The 16,565-nt window shown below is 45.8% G+C and overlaps 63 pseudogenes; all 63 read left to right on the top strand.

The window, feature by feature from the left end:
* The first annotated feature begins 59 nt into the window (after positions 1–59).
* LOC140089972 (5S ribosomal RNA) lies at positions 60–178 on the top strand (annotated as a pseudogene).
* A 72-nt stretch (positions 179–250) lies between these two features.
* On the top strand, positions 251–369 carry LOC140109877 (5S ribosomal RNA; annotated as a pseudogene).
* A 72-nt stretch (positions 370–441) lies between these two features.
* Positions 442–560, top strand: LOC140089961 (5S ribosomal RNA; annotated as a pseudogene).
* A 70-nt stretch (positions 561–630) lies between these two features.
* LOC140105814 (5S ribosomal RNA) lies at positions 631–749 on the top strand (annotated as a pseudogene).
* Positions 750–821: 72 nt separating this feature from the next.
* On the top strand, positions 822–940 carry LOC140113220 (5S ribosomal RNA; annotated as a pseudogene).
* A 70-nt stretch (positions 941–1,010) lies between these two features.
* On the top strand, positions 1,011–1,129 carry LOC140096464 (5S ribosomal RNA; annotated as a pseudogene).
* A 70-nt stretch (positions 1,130–1,199) lies between these two features.
* LOC140089950 (5S ribosomal RNA) lies at positions 1,200–1,318 on the top strand (annotated as a pseudogene).
* Positions 1,319–1,390: 72 nt separating this feature from the next.
* On the top strand, positions 1,391–1,509 carry LOC140112880 (5S ribosomal RNA; annotated as a pseudogene).
* Positions 1,510–1,581: 72 nt separating this feature from the next.
* On the top strand, positions 1,582–1,700 carry LOC140098192 (5S ribosomal RNA; annotated as a pseudogene).
* Positions 1,701–2,152: 452 nt separating this feature from the next.
* On the top strand, positions 2,153–2,271 carry LOC140099665 (5S ribosomal RNA; annotated as a pseudogene).
* Positions 2,272–2,530: 259 nt separating this feature from the next.
* On the top strand, positions 2,531–2,649 carry LOC140106011 (5S ribosomal RNA; annotated as a pseudogene).
* Positions 2,650–2,867: 218 nt separating this feature from the next.
* On the top strand, positions 2,868–2,986 carry LOC140113031 (5S ribosomal RNA; annotated as a pseudogene).
* Positions 2,987–3,204: 218 nt separating this feature from the next.
* LOC140106385 (5S ribosomal RNA) lies at positions 3,205–3,323 on the top strand (annotated as a pseudogene).
* A 451-nt stretch (positions 3,324–3,774) lies between these two features.
* Positions 3,775–3,893, top strand: LOC140089939 (5S ribosomal RNA; annotated as a pseudogene).
* A 261-nt stretch (positions 3,894–4,154) lies between these two features.
* On the top strand, positions 4,155–4,273 carry LOC140112879 (5S ribosomal RNA; annotated as a pseudogene).
* A 261-nt stretch (positions 4,274–4,534) lies between these two features.
* Positions 4,535–4,653, top strand: LOC140112877 (5S ribosomal RNA; annotated as a pseudogene).
* Positions 4,654–4,725: 72 nt separating this feature from the next.
* LOC140089928 (5S ribosomal RNA) lies at positions 4,726–4,844 on the top strand (annotated as a pseudogene).
* A 261-nt stretch (positions 4,845–5,105) lies between these two features.
* On the top strand, positions 5,106–5,224 carry LOC140112876 (5S ribosomal RNA; annotated as a pseudogene).
* Positions 5,225–5,294: 70 nt separating this feature from the next.
* On the top strand, positions 5,295–5,413 carry LOC140112875 (5S ribosomal RNA; annotated as a pseudogene).
* A 72-nt stretch (positions 5,414–5,485) lies between these two features.
* Positions 5,486–5,604, top strand: LOC140089917 (5S ribosomal RNA; annotated as a pseudogene).
* A 261-nt stretch (positions 5,605–5,865) lies between these two features.
* LOC140112874 (5S ribosomal RNA) lies at positions 5,866–5,984 on the top strand (annotated as a pseudogene).
* Positions 5,985–6,245: 261 nt separating this feature from the next.
* On the top strand, positions 6,246–6,364 carry LOC140112873 (5S ribosomal RNA; annotated as a pseudogene).
* A 72-nt stretch (positions 6,365–6,436) lies between these two features.
* LOC140104954 (5S ribosomal RNA) lies at positions 6,437–6,555 on the top strand (annotated as a pseudogene).
* Positions 6,556–7,009: 454 nt separating this feature from the next.
* On the top strand, positions 7,010–7,128 carry LOC140109755 (5S ribosomal RNA; annotated as a pseudogene).
* A 70-nt stretch (positions 7,129–7,198) lies between these two features.
* Positions 7,199–7,317, top strand: LOC140104816 (5S ribosomal RNA; annotated as a pseudogene).
* Positions 7,318–7,387: 70 nt separating this feature from the next.
* On the top strand, positions 7,388–7,506 carry LOC140106007 (5S ribosomal RNA; annotated as a pseudogene).
* Positions 7,507–7,578: 72 nt separating this feature from the next.
* LOC140089906 (5S ribosomal RNA) lies at positions 7,579–7,697 on the top strand (annotated as a pseudogene).
* A 70-nt stretch (positions 7,698–7,767) lies between these two features.
* On the top strand, positions 7,768–7,886 carry LOC140109602 (5S ribosomal RNA; annotated as a pseudogene).
* Positions 7,887–7,956: 70 nt separating this feature from the next.
* LOC140089895 (5S ribosomal RNA) lies at positions 7,957–8,075 on the top strand (annotated as a pseudogene).
* Positions 8,076–8,145: 70 nt separating this feature from the next.
* Positions 8,146–8,264, top strand: LOC140089884 (5S ribosomal RNA; annotated as a pseudogene).
* Positions 8,265–8,336: 72 nt separating this feature from the next.
* LOC140109855 (5S ribosomal RNA) lies at positions 8,337–8,455 on the top strand (annotated as a pseudogene).
* A 72-nt stretch (positions 8,456–8,527) lies between these two features.
* On the top strand, positions 8,528–8,646 carry LOC140089873 (5S ribosomal RNA; annotated as a pseudogene).
* Positions 8,647–8,716: 70 nt separating this feature from the next.
* On the top strand, positions 8,717–8,835 carry LOC140105808 (5S ribosomal RNA; annotated as a pseudogene).
* Positions 8,836–8,907: 72 nt separating this feature from the next.
* On the top strand, positions 8,908–9,026 carry LOC140104373 (5S ribosomal RNA; annotated as a pseudogene).
* A 70-nt stretch (positions 9,027–9,096) lies between these two features.
* LOC140106214 (5S ribosomal RNA) lies at positions 9,097–9,215 on the top strand (annotated as a pseudogene).
* Positions 9,216–9,286: 71 nt separating this feature from the next.
* On the top strand, positions 9,287–9,405 carry LOC140096453 (5S ribosomal RNA; annotated as a pseudogene).
* Positions 9,406–9,475: 70 nt separating this feature from the next.
* Positions 9,476–9,594, top strand: LOC140089850 (5S ribosomal RNA; annotated as a pseudogene).
* Positions 9,595–9,855: 261 nt separating this feature from the next.
* On the top strand, positions 9,856–9,974 carry LOC140106003 (5S ribosomal RNA; annotated as a pseudogene).
* A 218-nt stretch (positions 9,975–10,192) lies between these two features.
* Positions 10,193–10,311, top strand: LOC140113030 (5S ribosomal RNA; annotated as a pseudogene).
* Positions 10,312–10,529: 218 nt separating this feature from the next.
* Positions 10,530–10,648, top strand: LOC140106380 (5S ribosomal RNA; annotated as a pseudogene).
* Positions 10,649–11,099: 451 nt separating this feature from the next.
* Positions 11,100–11,218, top strand: LOC140089839 (5S ribosomal RNA; annotated as a pseudogene).
* A 261-nt stretch (positions 11,219–11,479) lies between these two features.
* On the top strand, positions 11,480–11,598 carry LOC140112872 (5S ribosomal RNA; annotated as a pseudogene).
* Positions 11,599–11,859: 261 nt separating this feature from the next.
* Positions 11,860–11,978, top strand: LOC140112871 (5S ribosomal RNA; annotated as a pseudogene).
* Positions 11,979–12,050: 72 nt separating this feature from the next.
* On the top strand, positions 12,051–12,169 carry LOC140089828 (5S ribosomal RNA; annotated as a pseudogene).
* A 261-nt stretch (positions 12,170–12,430) lies between these two features.
* On the top strand, positions 12,431–12,549 carry LOC140112870 (5S ribosomal RNA; annotated as a pseudogene).
* Positions 12,550–12,619: 70 nt separating this feature from the next.
* On the top strand, positions 12,620–12,738 carry LOC140112869 (5S ribosomal RNA; annotated as a pseudogene).
* A 72-nt stretch (positions 12,739–12,810) lies between these two features.
* LOC140089817 (5S ribosomal RNA) lies at positions 12,811–12,929 on the top strand (annotated as a pseudogene).
* A 261-nt stretch (positions 12,930–13,190) lies between these two features.
* LOC140112868 (5S ribosomal RNA) lies at positions 13,191–13,309 on the top strand (annotated as a pseudogene).
* A 261-nt stretch (positions 13,310–13,570) lies between these two features.
* LOC140112866 (5S ribosomal RNA) lies at positions 13,571–13,689 on the top strand (annotated as a pseudogene).
* Positions 13,690–13,761: 72 nt separating this feature from the next.
* Positions 13,762–13,880, top strand: LOC140104412 (5S ribosomal RNA; annotated as a pseudogene).
* A 72-nt stretch (positions 13,881–13,952) lies between these two features.
* Positions 13,953–14,071, top strand: LOC140113097 (5S ribosomal RNA; annotated as a pseudogene).
* A 263-nt stretch (positions 14,072–14,334) lies between these two features.
* LOC140109733 (5S ribosomal RNA) lies at positions 14,335–14,453 on the top strand (annotated as a pseudogene).
* Positions 14,454–14,523: 70 nt separating this feature from the next.
* LOC140104811 (5S ribosomal RNA) lies at positions 14,524–14,642 on the top strand (annotated as a pseudogene).
* Positions 14,643–14,712: 70 nt separating this feature from the next.
* LOC140105993 (5S ribosomal RNA) lies at positions 14,713–14,831 on the top strand (annotated as a pseudogene).
* Positions 14,832–14,903: 72 nt separating this feature from the next.
* Positions 14,904–15,022, top strand: LOC140089806 (5S ribosomal RNA; annotated as a pseudogene).
* Positions 15,023–15,092: 70 nt separating this feature from the next.
* On the top strand, positions 15,093–15,211 carry LOC140109596 (5S ribosomal RNA; annotated as a pseudogene).
* Positions 15,212–15,281: 70 nt separating this feature from the next.
* Positions 15,282–15,400, top strand: LOC140089795 (5S ribosomal RNA; annotated as a pseudogene).
* A 70-nt stretch (positions 15,401–15,470) lies between these two features.
* LOC140089784 (5S ribosomal RNA) lies at positions 15,471–15,589 on the top strand (annotated as a pseudogene).
* Positions 15,590–15,661: 72 nt separating this feature from the next.
* Positions 15,662–15,780, top strand: LOC140109844 (5S ribosomal RNA; annotated as a pseudogene).
* Positions 15,781–15,852: 72 nt separating this feature from the next.
* Positions 15,853–15,971, top strand: LOC140089773 (5S ribosomal RNA; annotated as a pseudogene).
* A 70-nt stretch (positions 15,972–16,041) lies between these two features.
* Positions 16,042–16,160, top strand: LOC140105802 (5S ribosomal RNA; annotated as a pseudogene).
* Positions 16,161–16,232: 72 nt separating this feature from the next.
* On the top strand, positions 16,233–16,351 carry LOC140104369 (5S ribosomal RNA; annotated as a pseudogene).
* A 70-nt stretch (positions 16,352–16,421) lies between these two features.
* Positions 16,422–16,540, top strand: LOC140112939 (5S ribosomal RNA; annotated as a pseudogene).
* Positions 16,541–16,565: the final 25 nt, after the last annotated feature.

Below are 16,565 nucleotides of genomic sequence, written 5' to 3'. Positions count from 1 at the left end.
GAAAATTGTGTTAGTTTCTCTATGAGATAGTAAAAGAAGGTTCAAATTGAACAGCTGCTGTCAACGGCCATTCTAAGCTGAATGTGCCTGCTCTCGTCAGATCGCAGCAGCAATGCAGCTTAAGGCTTGGCAAGTACCAGCATGGGAGACTGGCTGGGAATCCCAAGTTCCGTTGACCTTTTTGAACCTGAAAATTGTATTAGTTTCTCTGTCAAAGATGGTAAAAGAAGGTTGAAATTGAACAGCTGCTGTCAATGGCCATTCTAAGCTGAATGTGCCTGCTCTCGTCAGATCACAGCAGCAATGCAGCTTAAGGCTTGGCAAGTACCAGCATGGGAGACTGGCTGGGAATCCCAAGTTCCGTTGACCTTTTTGAACCTGAAAATTGTGTTAGTTTCTCTGTCAAAGATGGTAAAAGAAGGTTCAAATTGAACAGCTGCTGTCAACGGCCATTCTAAGCTGAATGTGCCTGCTCTCGTCAGATCGCAGCAGCAATGCAGCTTAAGGCTTGGCAAGTACCAGCATGGGAGACTGGCTGGGAATCCCAAGTTCCGTTGACCTTTTTGAACCTGAAAATTGTGTTAGTTTCTCTATGAGATAGTAAAAGAAGGTTCAAATTGAACAGCTGCTGTCAACGGCCATTCTAAGCTGAATGTGCCAGCTCTCGTCAGATCGCAGCAGCAATGCAGCTTAAGGCTTGGCAAGTACCAGCATGGGAGACTGGCTGGGAATCCCAAGTTCCGTTGACCTTTTTGAACCTGAAAATTGTATTAGTTTCTCTGTCAAAGATGGTAAAAGAAGGTTCAAATTGAACAGCTGCTGTCAACTGCCATTCTAAGCTGAATGTGCCTGCTCTCGTCAGATTGCAGCAGCAATGCAGCTTAAGGCTTGGCAAGTACCAGCATGGGAGACTGGCTGGGAATCCCAAGTTCCGTTGACCTTTTTGAACCTGAAAATTGTGTTAGTTTCTCTATGAGATAGTAAAAGAAGGTTCAAATTGAACAGCTGCTGTCAACGGCCATTCTAAGCTGAATGTGCCTGCTCTCGTCAGATCGCAGCAGCAATGCAGCTTAAGGCTTGGCAAGTACCAGCATGGGAGACTGGCTGGGAATCCCAAGTTCTGTTGACCTTTTTGAACCTGAAAATTGTGTTAGTTTCTCTATGAGATAGTAAAAGAAGGTTCAAATTGAACAGCTGCTGTCAACGGCCATTCTAAGCTGAATGTGCCTGCTCTCGTCAGATCGCAGCAGCAATGCAGCTTAAGGCTTGGCAAGTACCAGCATGGGAGACTGGCTGGGAATCCCAAGTTCCGTTGACCTTTTTGAACCTGAAAATTGTGTTAGTTTCTCTGTCAAAGATGGTAAAAGAAGGTTCAAATTGAACAGCTGCTGTCAACGGCCATTCTAAGCTGAATGTGCCTGCTCTCGTCAGATCGGAGCAGCAATGCAGCTTAAGGCTTGGCAAGTACCAGCATGGGAGACTGGCTGGGAATCCCAAGTTCCGTTGACCTTTTTGAACCTGAAAATTGTGTTAGTTTCTCTGTCAAAGATGGTAAAAGAAGGTTCGAATTGAACAGCTGCTGTCAACGGCCATTCTAAGCTGAATGTGCCTGCTCTCGTCAGATCGCAGCAGCAATGCAGCTTAAGGCTTGGCAAGTACCAGCATGGGAGACTGGCTGGGAATCTCAAGTTCCGTTGACCTTTTTGAACCTGAAAATTGTGTTAGTTTCCCTGTCAAAGATAGTAAAAGAAGGTTCAAATTGAACAGTTGCTGTCAATGGCCATTATAAGCTGAATGTGCCTGCTCTCATCAGATCGCAGCAGCAATGCAGCTTAAGGCTTGGCAAGTACCAGCATGGGAGACTGGCTGGGAATCCCAAGTTCCGTTGAACTTTTTGAACCTGAAAATTGTGTTAGTTTCTCTATGAGATAGTAAAAGAAGGTTCAAATTGAACAGCTACTTTCAATGGCCATTCTAAGCTGAATGTGCCTGCTCTCAACAGATCGCTGCAGCAATGCAGCTTAAGGCTTGGCAAGTACCAGCATGGGAGACTGGCTGGGAATCCCAAGTTCCGTTGACCTTTTTGAATCTGAAAATTGTGTTAGTTTCTCTGTCAAAGATGGTAAAAGAAGGTTCAAATTGAACAGCTGCTGTCAACGGCCATTCTAAGCTGAATGTGCCTGCTCTCGTCAGATCGCAGCAGAAATGCAGCTTAAGGCTTGGCAAGTACCAGCATGGGAGACTGGCTGGGAATCCCAAGTTCCGTTGACCTTTTTGAACCTGAAAATTGTGTTAGTTTCTCTATGAGATAGTAAAAGAAGGTTCAAATTGAACAGCTGCTGTCAACGGCCATTCTAAGCTGAATGTGCCAGCTCTCGTCAGATCGAAGCAGCAATGCAGCTTAAGGCTTGGCAAGTACCAGCATGGGAGACTGGCTGGGAATCCCAAGTTCCGTTGAACTTTTTGAACCTGAAAATTGTGTTAGTTTCTCTATGAGATAGTAAAAGAAGGTTCAAATTGAACGGCTGCTGTCAACGGCCATTCTAAGCTGAATGTGCCTGCTCTCGTCAGATCGCAGCAGCAATGCAGCTTAAGGCTTGGCAAGTACCAGCATGGGAGACTGGCTGGAAATCCCAAGTTCCGTTGACCTTTTTGAACCTGAAATTTGAACAGCTGCTGTCAACTGCCATTCTAAGCTGAATGTGCCTGCTCTCGTCAGATTGCAGCAGCAATGCAGCTTAAGGCTTGGCAAGTACCAGCATGGGAGACTGGCTGGGAATCCCAAGTTCCGTTGACTTTTTTGAACCTGAAAATTGTGTTAGTTTCTCTATGAGATAGTAAAAGAAGGTTCAAATTGAACAGCTGCTGTCAACGGCCATTCTAAGCTGAATGTGCCTGCTCTTGTCAGATCGCAGCAGCAATGCAGCTTAAGGCTTGGCAAGTACCAGCATGGGAGACTGGCTGGAAATCCCAAGTTCCGTTGACCTTTTTGAACCTGAAATTTGAACAGCTGCTGTCAACTGCCATTCTAAGCTGAATGTGCCTGCTCTCGTCAGATTGCAGCAGCAATGCAGCTGAAGGCTTGGCAAGTACCAGCATGGGAGACTGGCTGGGAATCCCAAGTTCCGTTGACTTTTTTGAACCTGAAAATTGTGTTAGTTTCTCTATGAGATAGTAAAAGAAGGTTCAAATTGAACAGCTGCTGTCAACGGCCATTCTAAGCTGAATGTGCCTGCTCTTGTCAGATCGCAGCAGCAATGCAGCTTAAGGCTTGGCAAGTACCAGAATGGGAGACTGGCTGGGAATCCCAAGTTCTGTTGACTTCTTTGAACAAGAAAATTGTGTTAGTTTCTCTATGAGATAGTAAAAGAAGGTTCAAATTGAACAGCTGCTGTCAATGGCCATTCTAAGCTGAATGTGCCTGCTCTAGTCAGATCGCAGCAGCAATGCAGCTTAAGGCTTGGCGAGTACCAGCATGGGAGACTGGCTGGCAATCCCAAGTTCCGTTGACCTTTTTGAACCTGAAAATTGTGTTAGTTTCTCTATGAGATAGTAAAAGAAGGTTCAAATTGAACAGCTGCTGTCAACAGCCATTCCAAGCTGAATGTGCCTGCTCTCGTCAGATCGCAGCAGAAATGCAGCTTAAGGCTTGGCAAGTACCAGCATGGGAGACTGGCTGGGAATCCCAAGTTCCGTTGACCTTTTTGAACCTGAAAAATGCTGTTAGTTTCCCTGTCAAAGATGGTAAAAGAAGGTTCAAATTTAACAGCTGCTGTCAACGGCCATTCTAAGCTGAATGTGCCTGCTCTCGTCAGATCGCAGCAGCAATGCAGCTTAAGGCTTGGCAAGTACCAGCATGGGAGACTGGCTGGGAATCCCAAGTTCCGTTGACCTTTTTGAACCTGAAAATTGTGTTAGTTTCTCTATGAGATAGTAAAAGAAGGTTCAAATTGAACACCTGCTGTCAACGGCCATTCTAAGCTGAATGTGCCTTCTCTCGTCAGATCGCAGCAGCAATGCATCTTAAGGCTTGGCAAGTACCAGCATGGGAGACTGGCTGGGAATCCCAAGTTCCGTTGACCTTTTTGAACCTGAAAATTGTGTTAGTTTCTCTGTCAAAGATGGTAAAAGAAGGTTCAAATTGAACAGCTGCTGTCAACGGCCATTCTAAGCTGAATGTGCCTGCTCTCGTCAGATCGGAGCAGCAATGCAGCTTAAGGCTTGGCAAGTACCAGCATGGGAGACTGGCTGGGAATCCCAAGTTCCGTTGACCTTTTTGAACCTGAAAATTGTGTTAGTTTCTCTATGAGATAGTAAAAGAAGGTTCAAATTGAACACCTGCTGTCAACGGCCATTCTAAGCTGAATGTGCCTTCTCTCGTCAGATCGCAGCAGCAATGCATCTTAAGGCTTGGCAAGTACCAGCATGGGAGACTGGCTGGGAATCCCAAGTTCCGTTGACCTTTTTGAACCTGAAAATTGTGTTAGTTTCTCTGTCAAAGATGGTAAAAGAAGGTTCAAATTGAACAGCTGCTGTCAACGGCCATTCTAAGCTGAATGTGCCTGCTCTCGTCAGATCGGAGCAGCAATGCAGCTTAAGGCTTGGCAAGTACCAGCATGGGAGACTGGCTGGGAATCCCAAGTTCCGTTGACCTTTTTGAACCTGAAAATTGTGTTAGTTTCTCTGTCAAAGATGGTAAAAGAAGGTTCGAATTGAACAGCTGCTGTCAACGGCCATTCTAAGCTGAATGTGCCTGCTCTCGTCAGATCGCAGCAGCAATGCAGCTTAAGGCTTGGCAAGTACCAGCATGGGAGACTGGCTGGGAATCCCAAGTTCCGTTGACCTTTTTGAACCTGAAAATTGTGTTAGTTTCTCTATGAGATAGTAAAAGAAGGTTCAAATTGAACACCTGCTGTCAACGGCCATTCTAAGCTGAATGTGCCTTCTCTCGTCAGATCGCAGCAGCAATGCATCTTAAGGCTTGGCAAGTACCAGCATGGGAGACTGGCTGGGAATCCCAAGTTCCGTTGACCTTTTTGAACCTGAAAATTGTGTTAGTTTCTCTGTCAAAGATGGTAAAAGAAGGTTCAAATTGAACAGCTGCTGTCAACGGCCATTCTAAGCTGAATGTGCCTGCTCTCGTCAGATCGGAGCAGCAATGCAGCTTAAGGCTTGGCAAGTACCAGCATGGGAGACTGGCTGGGAATCCCAAGTTCCGTTGACCTTTTTGAACCTGAAAATTGTGTTAGTTTCTCTATGAGATAGTAAAAGAAGGTTCAAATTGAACAGCTGCTGTCAACGGCCATTCTAAGCTGAATGTGCCTGCTCTCGTCAGATCGGAGCAGCAATGCAGCTTAAGGCTTGGCAAGTACCAGCATGGGAGACTGGCTGGGAATCCCAAGTTCCGTTGACCTTTTTGAACCTGAAAATTGTGTTAGTTTCTCTGTCAAAGATGGTAAAAGAAGGTTCGAATTGAACAGCTGCTGTCAACGGCCATTCTAAGCTGAATGTGCCTGCTCTCGTCAGATCGCAGCAGCAATGCAGCTTAAGGCTTGGCAAGTACCAGCATGGGAGACTGGCTGGGAATCCCAAGTTCCGTTGACCTTTTTGAACCTGAAAATTGTGTTAGTTTCTCTATGAGATAGTAAAAGAAGGTTCAAATTGAACACCTGCTGTCAACGGCCATTCTAAGCTGAATGTGCCTTCTCTCGTCAGATCGCAGCAGCAATGCATCTTAAGGCTTGGCAAGTACCAGCATGGGAGACTGGCTGGGAATCCCAAGTTCCGTTGACCTTTTTGAACCTGAAAATTGTGTTAGTTTCTCTGTCAAAGATGGTAAAAGAAGGTTCAAATTGAACAGCTGCTGTCAACGGCCATTCTAAGCTGAATGTGCCTGCTCTCGTCAGATCGGAGCAGCAATGCAGCTTAAGGCTTGGCAAGTACCAGCATGGGAGACTGGCTGGGAATCCCAAGTTCCGTTGACCTTTTTGAACCTGAAAATTGTGTTAGTTTCTCTATGAGATAGTAAAAGAAGGTTCAAATTGAACACCTGCTGTCAACGGCCATTCTAAGCTGAATGTGCCTTCTCTCGTCAGATCGCAGCAGCAATGCATCTTAAGGCTTGGCAAGTACCAGCATGGGAGACTGGCTGGGAATCCCAAGTTCCGTTGACCTTTTTGAACCTGAAAATTGTGTTAGTTTCTCTGTCAAAGATGGTAAAAGAAGGTTCAAATTGAACAGCTGCTGTCAACGGCCATTCTAAGCTGAATGTGCCTGCTCTCGTCAGATCGGAGCAGCAATGCAGCTTAAGGCTTGGCAAGTACCAGCATGGGAGACTGGCTGGGAATCCCAAGTTCCGTTGACCTTTTTGAACCTGAAAATTGTGTTAGTTTCTCTGTCAAAGATGGTAAAAGAAGGTTCGAATTGAACAGCTGCTGTCAACGGCCATTCTAAGCTGAATGTGCCTGCTCTCGTCAGATCGCAGCAGCAATGCAGCTTAAGGCTTGGCAAGTACCAGCATGGGAGACTGCCTGGGAATCCCAAGTTCCGTTGACCTTTTTGAACCTGAAAATTGTGTTAGTTTCCCTGTCAAAGATAGTAAAAGAAGGTTCAAATTGAACAGCTGCTGTCAATGGCCATTATAAGCTGAATGTGCCTGCTCTCGTCAGATTGCAGCAGCAATGCAGCTTAAGGCTTGGCAAGTACCAGCATGGGAGACTGGCTGGGAATCCCGAGTTCCGTTGACCTTTTTGAACCTGAAAATTGTGTTAGTTTCCCTGTCAAAGATAGTAAAAGAAGGTTCAAATTGAACAGCTGCTGTCAATGGCCATTCTAAGCTGAATGTGTCTGCTCTCGTCAGATCGCTGCAGCAATGCAGCTTCAGGCTTGGCAAGTACCAGCATGGGAGACTGGCTGGGAATCCCAAGTTCTGTTGACCTTTTTGAATCTGAAAATTGTGTTAGTTTCTCTGTCAAAGATGGTAAAAGAAGGTTCAAATTGAACAGCTGCTGTCAACGGCCATTCTAAGCTGAATGTGCCTGCTCTCGTCAGATCGCAGCAGAAATGCAGCTTAAGGCTTGGCAAGTAGCAGCATGGGAGACTGGCTGGGAATCCCAAGTTCCGTTGACCTTTTTGAACCTGAAAATTGTGTTAGTTTCTCTATGAGATAGTAAAAGAAGGTTCAAATTGAACAGCTGCTGTCAACGGCCATTCTAAGCTGAATGTGCCTGCTCTCGTCAGATCGCAGCAGCAATGCAGCTTAAGGCTTGGCAAGTACCAGCATGGGAGACTGGCTGGGAATCCCAAGTTCCGTTGAACTTTTTGAACCTGAAAATTGTGTTAGTTTCTCTATGAGATAGTAAAAAAAGGTTCAAATTGAACAGCTGCTGTCAACGGCCATTCTAAGCTGAATGTGCCTGCTCTCGTCAGATCGCAGCAGCAATGCAGCTTAAGGCTTGGCAAGTACCAGCATGGGAGACTGGCTGGAAATCCCAAGTTCCGTTGACCTTTTTGAACCTGAAAATTGTGTTAGTTTCCCTGTCAAAGATGGTAAAAGAAGGTTCAAATTTAACAGCTGCTGTCAACGGCCATTCTAAGCTGAATGTGCCTGCTCTCGTCAGATCGCAGCAGCAATGCAGCTTAAGGCTTGGCAAGTACCAGCATGGGAGACTGGCTGGGAATCCCAAGTTCCGTTGACCTTTTTGAACCTGAAAATTGTGTTAGTTTCTCTATGAGATAGTAAAAGAAGGTTCAAATTGAACAGCTGCTGTCAACGGCCATTCTATGCTGAATGTGCCTGCTCTCGTCAGATCGCAGCAGAAATGCAGCTTAAGGCTTGGCAAGTACCAGCATGGGAGACTGGCTGGGAATCCCAAGTTCCGTTGACCTTTTTGAACCTGAAAATTGTGTTAGTTTCTCTATGAGATAGTAAAAGAAGGTTCAAATTGAACAGCTGCTGTCAACGGCCATTCTAAGCTGAATGTGCCTGCTCTCGTCAGATCGCAGCAGCAATGCAGCTTAAGGCTTGGCAAGTACCAGCATGGGAGACTGGCTGGGAATCCCAAGTTCCGTTGACCTTTTTGAACCTGAAAATTGTGTTAGTTTCTCTATGAGATAGTAAAAGAAGGTTCAAATTGAACAGCTGCTGTCAACGGCCATTCTAAGCTGAATGTGCCTGCTCTCGTCAGATCGCAGCAGCAATGCAGCTTAAGGCTTGGCAAGTACCAGCATGGGAGACTGGCTGGGAATCCCAAGTTCCGTTGACCTTTTTGAACCTGAAAATTGTATTAGTTTCTCTGTCAAAGATGGTAAAAGAAGGTTCAAATTGAACAGCTGCTGTCAATGGCCATTCTAAGCTGAATGTGCCTGCTCTCGTCAGATCACAGCAGCAATGCAGCTTAAGGCTTGGCAAGTACCAGCATGGGAGACTGGCTGGGAATCCCAAGTTCCGTTGACCTTTTTGAACCTGAAAATTGTGTTAGTTTCTCTGTCAAAGATGGTAAAAGAAGGTTCAAATTGAACAGCTGCTGTCAACGGCCATTCTAAGCTGAATGTGCCTGCTCTCGTCAGATCGCAGCAGCAATGCAGCTTAAGGCTTGGCAAGTACCAGCATGGGAGACTGGCTGGGAATCCCAAGTTCCGTTGACCTTTTTGAACCTGAAAATTGTGTTAGTTTCTCTATGAGATAGTAAAAGAAGGTTCAAATTGAACAGCTGCTGTCAACGGCCATTCTAAGCTGAATGTGCCAGCTCTCGTCAGATCGCAGCAGCAATGCAGCTTAAGGCTTGGCAAGTACCAGCATGGGAGACTGGCTGGGAATCCCAAGTTCCGTTGACCTTTTTGAACCTGAAAATTGTATTAGTTTCTCTGTCAAAGATGGTAAAAGAAGGTTCAAATTGAACAGCTGCTGTCAACGGCCATTCTAAGCTGAATGTGCCTGCTCTCGTCAGATTGCAGCAGCAATGCAGCTTAAGGCTTGGCAAGTACCAGCATGGGAGACTGGCTGGGAATCCCAAGTTCCGTTGACCTTTTTGAACCTGAAAATTGTGTTAGTTTCTCTATGAGATAGTAAAAGAAGGTTCAAATTTAACAGCTGCTGTCAACGGCCATTCTAAGCTGAATGTGCCTGCTCTCGTCAGATCGCAGCAGCAATGCAGCTTAAGGCTTGGCAAATACCAGCATGGGAGACTGGCTGGGAATCCCAAGTTCCGTTGACCTTTTTGAACCTGAAAATTGTGTTAGTTTCTCTATAAAAATAGTAAAAGAAGGTTCAAATTGAACAGCTGCTGTCAACGGCCATTCTAAGCTGAATGTGCCTGCTCTCGTCAGATCGCAGCAGCAATGCAGCTTAAGGCTTGGCAAGTACCAGCATGGGAGACTGGCTGGGAATCCCAAGTTCTGTTGACCTTTTTGAACCTGAAAATTGTGTTAGTTTCTCTATGAGATAGTAAAAGAAGGTTCAAATTGAACAGCTGCTGTCAACGGCCATTCTAAGCTGAATGTGCCTGCTCTCGTCAGATCGCAGCAGCAATGCAGCTTAAGGCTTGGCAAGTACCAGCATGGGAGACTGGCTGGGAATCCCAAGTTCCGTTGACCTTTTTGAACCTGAAAATTGTGTTAGTTTCTCTGTCAAAGATGGTAAAAGAAGGTTCAAATTGAACAGCTGCTGTCAACGGCCATTCTAAGCTGAATGTGCCAGCTCTTGTCAGATCGAAGCAGCAATGCAGCTTAAGGCTTGGCAAGTACCAGCATGGGAGACTGGCTGGGAATCCCAAGTTCCGTTGAACTTTTTGAACCTGAAAATTGTGTTAGTTTCTCTATGAGATAGTAAAAGAAGGTTCAAATTGAACGGCTGCTGTCAACGGCCATTCTAAGCTGAATGTGCCTGCTCTCGTCAGATCGCAGCAGCAATGCAGCTTAAGGCTTGGCAAGTACCAGCATGGGAGACTGGCTGGAAATCCCAAGTTCCGTTGACCTTTTTGAACCTGAAATTTGAACAGCTGCTGTCAACTGCCATTCTAAGCTGAATGTGCCTGCTCTCGTCAGATTGCAGCAGCAATGCAGCTTAAGGCTTGGCAAGTACCAGCATGGGAGACTGGCTGGGAATCCCAAGTTCCGTTGACTTTTTTGAACCTGAAAATTGTGTTAGTTTCTCTATGAGATAGTAAAAGAAGGTTCAAATTGAACAGCTGCTGTCAACGGCCATTCTAAGCTGAATGTGCCTGCTCTTGTCAGATCGCAGCAGCAATGCAGCTTAAGGCTTGGCAAGTACCAGCATGGGAGACTGGCTGGAAATCCCAAGTTCCGTTGACCTTTTTGAACCTGAAATTTGAACAGCTGCTGTCAACTGCCATTCTAAGCTGAATGTGCCTGCTCTCGTCAGATTGCAGCAGCAATGCAGCTGAAGGCTTGGCAAGTACCAGCATGGGAGACTGGCTGGGAATCCCAAGTTCCGTTGACTTTTTTGAACCTGAAAATTGTGTTAGTTTCTCTATGAGATAGTAAAAGAAGGTTCAAATTGAACAGCTGCTGTCAACGGCCATTCTAAGCTGAATGTGCCTGCTCTTGTCAGATCGCAGCAGCAATGCAGCTTAAGGCTTGGCAAGTACCAGAATGGGAGACTGGCTGGGAATCCCAAGTTCTGTTGACTTCTTTGAACAAGAAAATTGTGTTAGTTTCTCTATGAGATAGTAAAAGAAGGTTCAAATTGAACAGCTGCTGTCAATGGCCATTCTAAGCTGAATGTGCCTGCTCTAGTCAGATCGCAGCAGCAATGCAGCTTAAGGCTTGGCGAGTACCAGCATGGGAGACTGGCTGGCAATCCCAAGTTCCGTTGACCTTTTTGAACCTGAAAATTGTGTTAGTTTCTCTATGAGATAGTAAAAGAAGGTTCAAATTGAACAGCTGCTGTCAACAGCCATTCCAAGCTGAATGTGCCTGCTCTCGTCAGATCGCAGCAGAAATGCAGCTTAAGGCTTGGCAAGTACCAGCATGGGAGACTGGCTGGGAATCCCAAGTTCCGTTGACCTTTTTGAACCTGAAAAATGCTGTTAGTTTCCCTGTCAAAGATGGTAAAAGAAGGTTCAAATTTAACAGCTGCTGTCAACGGCCATTCTAAGCTGAATGTGCCTGCTCTCGTCAGATCGCAGCAGCAATGCAGCTTAAGGCTTGGCAAGTACCAGCATGGGAGACTGGCTGGGAATCCCAAGTTCCGTTGACCTTTTTGAACCTGAAAATTGTGTTAGTTTCTCTATGAGATAGTAAAAGAAGGTTCAAATTGAACACCTGCTGTCAACGGCCATTCTAAGCTGAATGTGCCTTCTCTCGTCAGATCGCAGCAGCAATGCATCTTAAGGCTTGGCAAGTACCAGCATGGGAGACTGGCTGGGAATCCCAAGTTCCGTTGACCTTTTTGAACCTGAAAATTGTGTTAGTTTCTCTGTCAAAGATGGTAAAAGAAGGTTCAAATTGAACAGCTGCTGTCAACGGCCATTCTAAGCTGAATGTGCCTGCTCTCGTCAGATCGGAGCAGCAATGCAGCTTAAGGCTTGGCAAGTACCAGCATGGGAGACTGGCTGGGAATCCCAAGTTCCGTTGACCTTTTTGAACCTGAAAATTGTGTTAGTTTCTCTATGAGATAGTAAAAGAAGGTTCAAATTGAACACCTGCTGTCAACGGCCATTCTAAGCTGAATGTGCCTTCTCTCGTCAGATCGCAGCAGCAATGCATCTTAAGGCTTGGCAAGTACCAGCATGGGAGACTGGCTGGGAATCCCAAGTTCCGTTGACCTTTTTGAACCTGAAAATTGTGTTAGTTTCTCTGTCAAAGATGGTAAAAGAAGGTTCAAATTGAACAGCTGCTGTCAACGGCCATTCTAAGCTGAATGTGCCTGCTCTCGTCAGATCGGAGCAGCAATGCAGCTTAAGGCTTGGCAAGTACCAGCATGGGAGACTGGCTGGGAATCCCAAGTTCCGTTGACCTTTTTGAACCTGAAAATTGTGTTAGTTTCTCTGTCAAAGATGGTAAAAGAAGGTTCGAATTGAACAGCTGCTGTCAACGGCCATTCTAAGCTGAATGTGCCTGCTCTCGTCAGATCGCAGCAGCAATGCAGCTTAAGGCTTGGCAAGTACCAGCATGGGAGACTGGCTGGGAATCCCAAGTTCCGTTGACCTTTTTGAACCTGAAAATTGTGTTAGTTTCTCTATGAGATAGTAAAAGAAGGTTCAAATTGAACACCTGCTGTCAACGGCCATTCTAAGCTGAATGTGCCTTCTCTCGTCAGATCGCAGCAGCAATGCATCTTAAGGCTTGGCAAGTACCAGCATGGGAGACTGGCTGGGAATCCCAAGTTCCGTTGACCTTTTTGAACCTGAAAATTGTGTTAGTTTCTCTGTCAAAGATGGTAAAAGAAGGTTCAAATTGAACAGCTGCTGTCAACGGCCATTCTAAGCTGAATGTGCCTGCTCTCGTCAGATCGGAGCAGCAATGCAGCTTAAGGCTTGGCAAGTACCAGCATGGGAGACTGGCTGGGAATCCCAAGTTCCGTTGACCTTTTTGAACCTGAAAATTGTGTTAGTTTCTCTATGAGATAGTAAAAGAAGGTTCAAATTGAACAGCTGCTGTCAACGGCCATTCTAAGCTGAATGTGCCTGCTCTCGTCAGATCGGAGCAGCAATGCAGCTTAAGGCTTGGCAAGTACCAGCATGGGAGACTGGCTGGGAATCCCAAGTTCCGTTGACCTTTTTGAACCTGAAAATTGTGTTAGTTTCTCTGTCAAAGATGGTAAAAGAAGGTTCGAATTGAACAGCTGCTGTCAACGGCCATTCTAAGCTGAATGTGCCTGCTCTCGTCAGATCGCAGCAGCAATGCAGCTTAAGGCTTGGCAAGTACCAGCATGGGAGACTGGCTGGGAATCCCAAGTTCCGTTGACCTTTTTGAACCTGAAAATTGTGTTAGTTTCTCTATGAGATAGTAAAAGAAGGTTCAAATTGAACACCTGCTGTCAACGGCCATTCTAAGCTGAATGTGCCTTCTCTCGTCAGATCGCAGCAGCAATGCATCTTAAGGCTTGGCAAGTACCAGCATGGGAGACTGGCTGGGAATCCCAAGTTCCGTTGACCTTTTTGAACCTGAAAATTGTGTTAGTTTCTCTGTCAAAGATGGTAAAAGAAGGTTCAAATTGAACAGCTGCTGTCAACGGCCATTCTAAGCTGAATGTGCCTGCTCTCGTCAGATCGGAGCAGCAATGCAGCTTAAGGCTTGGCAAGTACCAGCATGGGAGACTGGCTGGGAATCCCAAGTTCCGTTGACCTTTTTGAACCTGAAAATTGTGTTAGTTTCTCTATGAGATAGTAAAAGAAGGTTCAAATTGAACACCTGCTGTCAACGGCCATTCTAAGCTGAATGTGCCTTCTCTCGTCAGATCGCAGCAGCAATGCATCTTAAGGCTTGGCAAGTACCAGCATGGGAGACTGGCTGGGAATCCCAAGTTCCGTTGACCTTTTTGAACCTGAAAATTGTGTTAGTTTCTCTGTCAAAGATGGTAAAAGAAGGTTCAAATTGAACAGCTGCTGTCAACGGCCATTCTAAGCTGAATGTGCCTGCTCTCGTCAGATCGGAGCAGCAATGCAGCTTAAGGCTTGGCAAGTACCAGCATGGGAGACTGGCTGGGAATCCCAAGTTCCGTTGACCTTTTTGAACCTGAAAATTGTGTTAGTTTCTCTGTCAAAGATGGTAAAAGAAGGTTCGAATTGAACAGCTGCTGTCAACGGCCATTCTAAGCTGAATGTGCCTGCTCTCGTCAGATCGCAGCAGCAATGCAGCTTAAGGCTTGGCAAGTACCAGCATGGGAGACTGCCTGGGAATCCCAAGTTCCGTTGACCTTTTTGAACCTGAAAATTGTGTTAGTTTCCCTGTCAAAGATAGTAAAAGAAGGTTCAAATTGAACAGCTGCTGTCAATGGCCATTATAAGCTGAATGTGCCTGCTCTCGTCAGATCGCAGCAGCAATGCAGCTTAAGGCTTGGCAAGTACCAGCATGGGAGACTGGCTGGGAATCCCGAGTTCCGTTGACCTTTTTGAACCTGAAAATTGTGTTAGTTTCCCTGTCAAAGATAGTAAAAGAAGGTTCAAATTGAACAGCTGCTGTCAATGGCCATTCTAAGCTGAATGTGTCTGCTCTCGTCAGATCGCTGCAGCAATGCAGCTTCAGGCTTGGCAAGTACCAGCATGGGAGACTGGCTGGGAATCCCAAGTTCTGTTGACCTTTTTGAATCTGAAAATTGTGTTAGTTTCTCTGTCAAAGATGGTAAAAGAAGGTTCAAATTGAACAGCTGCTGTCAACGGCCATTCTAAGCTGAATGTGCCTGCTCTCGTCAGATCGCAGCAGAAATGCAGCTTAAGGCTTGGCAAGTAGCAGCATGGGAGACTGGCTGGGAATCCCAAGTTCCGTTGACCTTTTTGAACCTGAAAATTGTGTTAGTTTCTCTATGAGATAGTAAAAGAAGGTTCAAATTGAACAGCTGCTGTCAACGGCCATTCTAAGCTGAATGTGCCTGCTCTCGTCAGATCGCAGCAGCAATGCAGCTTAAGGCTTGGCAAGTACCAGCATGGGAGACTGGCTGGGAATCCCAAGTTCCGTTGAACTTTTTGAACCTGAAAATTGTGTTAGTTTCTCTATGAGATAGTAAAAAAAGGTTCAAATTGAACAGCTGCTGTCAACGGCCATTCTAAGCTGAATGTGCCTGCTCTCGTCAGATCGCAGCAGCAATGCAGCTTAAGGCTTGGCAAGTACCAGCATGGGAGACTGGCTGGAAATCCCAAGTTCCGTTGACCTTTTTGAACCTGAAAATTGTGTTAGTTTCCCTGTCAAAGATGGTAAAAGAAGGTTCAAATTTAACAGCTGCTGTCAACGGCCATTCTAAGCTGAATGTGCCTGCTCTCGTCAGATCGCAGCAGCAATGCAGCTTAAGGCTTGGCAAGTACCAGCATGGGAGACTGGCTGGGAATCCCAAGTTCCGTTGACCTTTTTGAACCTGAAAATTGTGTTAGTTTCTCTATGAGATAGTAAAAGAAGGTTCAAATTGAACAGCTGCTGTCAACGGCCATTCTATGCTGAATGTGCCTGCTCTCGTCAGATCGCAGCAGAAATGCAGCTTAAGGCTTGGCAAGTACCAGCATGGGAGACTGGCTGGGAATCCCAAGTTCCGTTGACCTTTTTGAACCTGAAAATTGTGTTAGTTTCTCTATGAGATAGTAAAAGAAGGTTCAAATTGAACAGCTGCTGTCAACGGCCATTCTAAGCTGAATGTGCCTGCTCTCGTCAGATCGCAGCAGCAATGCAGCTTAAGGCTTGGCAAGTACCAGCATGGGAGACTGGCTGGGAATCCCAAGTTCCGTTGACCTTTTTGAACCTGAAAATTGTGTTAGTTTCTCTATGAGATAGTAAAAGAAGGTTCAAATTGAACAGCTGCTGTCAACGGCCATTCTAAGCTGAATGTGCCTGCTCTCGTCAGATCGCAGCAGCAATGCAGCTTAAGGCTTGGCAAGTACCAGCATGGGAGACTGGCTGGGAATCCCAAGTTCCGTTGACCTTTTTGAACCTGAAAATTGTATTAGTTTCTCTGTCAAAGATGGTAAAAGAAGGTTCAAATTGAACAGCTGCTGTCAATGGCCATTCTAAGCTGAATGTGCCTGCTCTCGTCAGATCACAGCAGCAATGCAGCTTAAGGCTTGGCAAGTACCAGCATGGGAGACTGGCTGGGAATCCCAAGTTCCGTTGACCTTTTTGAACCTGAAAATTGTGTTAGTTTCTCTGTCAAAGATGGTAAAAGAAGGTTCAAATTGAACAGCTGCTGTCAACGGCCATTCTAAGCTGAATGTGCCTGCTCTCGTCAGATCGCAGCAGCAATGCAGCTTAAGGCTTGGCAAGTACCAGCATGGGAGACTGGCTGGGAATCCCAAGTTCCGTTGACCTTTTTGAACCTGAAAATTGTGTTAGTTTCTCTATGAGATAGTAAAAGAAGGTTCAAATTGAACAGCTGCTGTCAACGGCCATTCTAAGCTGAATGTGCCAGCTCTCGTCAGATCGCAGCAGCAATGCAGCTTAAGGCTTGGCAAGTACCAGCATGGGAGACTGGCTGGGAATCCCAAGTTCCGTTGACCTTTTTGAACCTGAAAATTGTATTAGTTTCTCTGTCAAAGATGGTAAAAGAAGGTTCAAATTGAACAGCTGCTGTCAACGGCCATTCTAAGCTGAATGTGCCTGCTCTCGTCAGATTGCAGCAGCAATGCAGCTTAAGGCTTGGCAAGTACCAGCATGGGAGACTGGCTGGGAATCCCAAGTTCCGTTGACCTTTTTGAACCTGAAAATTGTGTTAGTTTCTCTATGAGATAGTAAAAGAAGGTTCAAATTTAACAGCTGCTGTAAACGGCCATTCTAAGCTGAATGTGCCTGCTCTCGTCAGATCGCAGCAGCAATGCAGCTTAAGGCTTGGCAAATACCAGCATGGGAGACTGGCTGGGAATCCCAAGTTCCGTTGACCTTTTTGAACCTGAAAATTGTGTTAG

Source organism: Engystomops pustulosus, chromosome 1 (assembly GCF_040894005.1).
Source record: "Engystomops pustulosus chromosome 1, aEngPut4.maternal, whole genome shotgun sequence".
NCBI lineage: Eukaryota > Metazoa > Chordata > Amphibia > Anura > Leptodactylidae > Engystomops > Engystomops pustulosus.
Note: the sequence above shows the minus strand (reverse complement) of the source record. Positions and strands in the feature narration are given on the sequence as shown.